Raw genomic sequence first — 5,661 nt, forward strand, 5'->3', positions numbered from 1 at the left:
AATCTAGACCCATTCGTCTCACCATGTACTAAATTAAAATCAATATAGATTAAAGATATAAATATTAAAATAGAATGCTTAATCTTCTGGAAGGTAAAAATAGGTAAATCTCTTGAAGATGTAGGCATAGACAAGGAATGTCTGAACAGAACCCCAGTTGCATAAGAAATAACATCAAGCATCAACAAATGGGATTGTATCAAGTTAAAAAGATTTTCTTTTACAGCAAAAGAACTCACAGAATGAAGAGGTAACCTACAGAGCAGGAAAAAATAGCCAGGTACTGCTTATGCAGAGGATTAATATCAGAATATATAAACAAAAAAATTAGACCCCCCCATAAAATCCCAGTCAAAAAATAGGCAATTGAAATGAATAGACACTTCTTAGAAGAAGTATAAATAGCCAATAACATGAAAAATGTTCAGCACCTCTGGTCACTAGAGGAATGCAAAATAAAACAACACTGAGATTCTCTGTTACTTCAGAAAGAATAGCCATCACCAAGAAATCAAATAATAACAAAGTTTGACAAGGATTTGGAAGAAAAGGAACCTTTCTACTTCATTGGTGGTAATGTAAACTGGTAGAACTACTATGGAAATCAATATGGAGTTTCCTCAGAAAAACTAACATTAGAGATTCCATTTGACCCAAGTATGCTCCTTCTAAATACATATATTCCTGAATGAGTTAAAGATATCAAAATACAGTGATGTATGGATCCTATGTTCAAAGCAGCACAACTCATAATAGCTAACTCTTGGAAGTGGCATACATGTTCATGAACAGATGAATGGATAAAAAATGTGGTTTTATATACAACTGAGTACTGCTCTTTAAAAAAGGATAAACTGGAGTCATTTGTAGGAAAATGGATGCACTTTGAGACTTTAATATTGAGTGAAATAAATTAGACATACAGCTCAACTATAGTATGGCTTCTCTTGTATGAGAAACACAAAGTATAAATAAAGAACAAAATAAAAGATAGAAAATAGGAAATGGGGATGGATGGTTTTCAAATGGGAAGGAGATGGGGGGAGGAGAGGAGAGGAGAAAGGGATATAAAAAGAAATAAGATGTGTTATGCACGTGTACCACCTCCCCATGATGAATGCGATCATTACACACTGCAAACATGTACTAATAAAAATGTAAAAACAGGAAAAAGAAATAAATCAAGTTGCATTTTCACATAAACAAAAGCAGACTAGATCAATCACCAAGAGACTGCAATGCAAGAAATGTAAAACAAAGTTTGTGAAACAGAAGGAAAATGATAGTGATCTATGTGAAGGCATGAAGGACTAGAAGTGACGATGACATGAATAAATATAAAAGGCACTTTTCGCTAAAAATTCTTTAAGAGAGATTATCTTAAAATAAGAATAATACATTTTGTGATTAATAACATGTACAGAAATAGAATTCATAACTGGCCATGGTGGTGCATGCCTGTAACCCCAACACTCAGGAAGATGAGGAAGGAGGATCACAGTTGAGGCCAGCCTGGGCTACATAAGTGAGTTTGAGGCCAGTCTGAACTGCATAGTGAGACTATGTCTCAAAATAAGAAGAAAGAAAGAAAATACAGCACCATACAGTAGAACAATGGAAGAGTGAAATGCAAGTACAGTGGAGCCTCAAGTTATTACTGGCCTGACATACAACTTGGGTTATGACTGGCCTTTTAATTTTAACTTATGACCAAAGTCTTGAGTTATGACCCAAATGCTGGCTACTTGTGCTTCCAGATGCTCTCAGATACAGATGTAATCCTTAAAGAGTTCTTAAAGGAACATTATAACACCCTTTCCTGTACAGGGTTCTTTGAGAAATCCTGGGCCAGTGTCTCTCTGAGGACATTGAGATCTGCCTGTATACAGGAGAGAGACTTTGAAGGCTGTGTAGAGGAGCCTGAGCATTCAATTGACAACCTGAGTTACAACCAGCCCTCGGAAACAAATTGAGTTTGTATATTGTGTTAAGGTCCTCATGATCTTAACATAGTGGCATAATATTTGAAGGTAAAGGTAATAAATCACAGAGACATGTTTTTAAACCTGAGAAGTTTTATAAAGATTCTAGAAGCTTGGGAGATTTTAACTATCATGAAACATAGTCACCAGAATTAATTTTATACCTGTTAATCAATCAACAGCTTACTTTGCACATGGTTTTACAAGCCAACAAATCAATGCTAGCCTCTCATTGTTGAAGTCAGACAATCCAGAACAGATTAACTTCTATAGACAAGTCAGTGAGTATCAACCAATCAATGATAGTTTCACCTGAGTAACCACATTCTATAGGTGATATCAAACTACTTATTTTTCCCCAAGTAAATCAGTGTCTGAGCTCCACTCTTCTCTAAACAAATATAAAACCATTTATCTGCTTTGCTCAGAGGTACTGTATCTGATTAGTATGCCTCTTCCTATTATCTTTTTTGAGAGGTTGAATGCTGGTCTCATTGTCCCTTGGCAAGTCCTACAGCAATAGTAAAACAATAAAAAAGACATAGCTAATAAACCAATAACAAACATAAAATAAAATTGTAAAAATATTCAATTACTATAGAAGAAGGCAAGAAAAGACACAAAACTGACAAAGAAGAGATGGAACGAATAGAAAACAAATTTCAAACTGGTAGATACATAAAGTCAACCACATCAATATTCACATTAAATATAAATGATTTAAACAATTCAATTAAAAGGAAGAGATTGTCAGACTGGGTTAAAAAGAAAGTCCCAACTACATGCTATTTATAAGCAACCCACTTAATTCTAAAGAGAGATAAATTAAAAATAAACGCATAGACAGCTAGGGGTGGTGGTATAAACTTGTAATCCCACCACTTACTATGCTGGGAGGCTGAGGCAGGATGATCATCCTGAGTTCAAGGCCAGCCTGGGTTACATAGTGAGTTCAAGGCCAGCCTGTACTACGAAGTGAGACTGTGCCTCAAAAAAAAAAAAAAATGCACAAATAAAGATACAACAGGTATTATTTTTAAAAGGTAGGATGAATAAATTAATATCAGATAAAATAAAATTTAAAACAAGGAATATTACCAGTGATAATTATAAATTGATTGATTCATGACAAAGATACAATTCCAGGTATGTATTTGTAAGATAACAAAGATTTAAAATACATGATATAAGGGCCAGGGATATAGCTCAGTGGCACAAGCATCCGTCTGGCAAGCGCAAGGTGCTGAGTTTGATTCCCATACCAAAACAAAACAAAATACATGATAGAACTAAAATGAGAAATAACAATCCATAATTATAGTTGGAGATTTCAACATTCTTCTTTTAATAATTGATAGTAGAAGTCTGTAGAAAACTAGTAAGTGTATAGAAAACTTTATACTGCTGAAAAATTGAAGTGGAAAACCTAAAGACATCTCAGAAAAAACCTGGTAAAACATATGTGAGTTTAGCAAGGTCACAGGATACAAAGTAAATATCAACTGTGTCTATAATTTGAAAAATCAATTGTATTTCTATAATCAGTCTTTATTATTCACAGATTCTATGTTTGTACTTTCTGCTAAAGTGAACTTGCAAATTTCAAATCTATGCTGGGCACTTTCACAGTCATTTTCAGGCATGTAAAGAGTAAGAAATTATTTGCATCTTCTGAAGCTCCCACTCCCGGAAGAGGTTGAAAAAGGTGATGGTTTGTCTTCTTATTTCAGTCCTCATGCTATAAACAAGTCATGCTTTTGTGGTCTATTTAATGTCACTGTTTTTGCATTATTGTTCTTTTTATTGGTGATTTTGTTATTTTCAGCATCCCCAGGCCTAGTGCTGAATGTTGTCAAGTGTTCTTAAGCATACATTTTGTTCAGGCAGGAATCATTGTACTATTTGCTGTGAGTTCAATGTTAATGAACCAACAACATATGTGAAATAAAGTATCTTTAAATGGAAATACATGTAAAACAAGGTTATGTATTGATCAGTTGAATGAAACAAGACCACAGGGCTGCAGAAACTTAACTCTGTATTTCCCCAAAGAAAAAGGTTTCAGTATTTGCAAATTTAGTGTTTGCAGAAACTTTTTGAAATATAATTACCATGAATAATAAGACCTGACTGCACTTTTAATGAACAATTAGGGATTTAAACTTAATAAAATAGCCGGGCATGGTGGTGCATGCCTGTAATCCCAGCACTTGAGAGGCTGAGGATCCTTGAGAGTTCAAGTCCAGCCTGGGCCCCAAAGTGAGCTCAAGGCCTGCCTGAACTGCATAGTGAGACCCTGTCTCAAAAAGACCAAAACAAAACAAAATAAAACCTTACTAAAGCAATATTTATGATAGCATCAAAAACTGTAATATTTTGTTAGTCATTTTTCTGTAGCTGGGCTATAATACCTAACCCTTGCAACTTAAACAAGAAGAGGTTTATTTCCGCTCATGGTTTTAGTGTTTAGTGCATGCATGGTCAGCTAGATCCAAGGCAGAAACAGCATGGTGGATGGACACGGCGGAGTAAAGCTGCTGAACTCATGACAGCCAGGAAGTAGAGAGAAGGGAGGAGCTGGAGAGGGAGATATACCTTCCAAAGCCATACCTCTCAGGGACATAGCTCTTCCAACCAGACCTACCTCATATACCATGTTTACCTATGAAATCAATGGCTCAATCCAGGACCATAGGGCTCCTGTGATCAAATCATCTTCCAGAAGCTCCATCTGTGAACACGAGATTTTTGGATGACTTTCTGGATCTAAATCATAGTACAGGGGCCAGGGATAATACACTAAGAATTTCACTTAGCAAAATACATACTAGAATCCGACACTAGCATCTTCAAAACTTTGTTGTAAGGAATTAAAGAAGACCTAAACAAAGAGATGTGCCATGCTCATGAACTGAATGAATCAAAATACTAGCAGAATCCTTATACAAATTGTCAAGCTCATTCACAAATTTATGTAGAAACTTAAAGGATCTAGTACAGAGAAATCAGTTTTGAAAGTAAAGAATAAAGTTGGAAGACTTACAATATCTGATGTGAAGACTTACTAGAAAGTTAAAATCATCATGATGGTTTGATTTTGGCATAAAATGGATATACTATATAGATCAAAGAACAGAATAGAGGGTCTAAAATTAAATTTAACAATATGCTTGTATGATTCTTGACAGAATGACAAGGCAATTCAATAGGAAAATGCAATCTTTCAACAAATGTGCTGGAACAAGTGGAAACACATACGCAAAGAGAACCTCTCAAGTGCAATGTAGGAAAGAGTTATTGTATGAATGAATAGTAGGAAAAAAGATTTAGAATTTTTGGAACCTTATAGAACAACGCCTAAAAGAGTCTCTCTTTGGTATATTTCAATTTTGAGGTGAAATTTCTGTAACTTAAGATCTGAAATGACTTATATTTCTGATTAGAATTATTAAGTACACACAGTGCTACTTATAATATTGTTCGGGTTTGGGTTGAAGAACTGTCCTTGTGGTACTTAAACAGCTAGCTTTACCCACCCACGTCCATAACAGAGAATATAGAAGAGATCTCCAACTATAGTTTGAAAATGCTTAAACTTTCCCAAGAGATTTCAGGATAGAAAAGAGAAGTATGTTGAAGGCACAAGTGAAAAGTCCACTTCATATTTCATCGGGTATGA

The sequence above is a fragment of the Chinchilla lanigera genome, unplaced genomic scaffold, assembly GCF_000276665.1.
Source record: "Chinchilla lanigera isolate Chin_1 unplaced genomic scaffold, ChiLan1.0 scaffold00065, whole genome shotgun sequence".
In the NCBI taxonomy this organism is placed as follows: domain Eukaryota; kingdom Metazoa; phylum Chordata; class Mammalia; order Rodentia; family Chinchillidae; genus Chinchilla; species Chinchilla lanigera.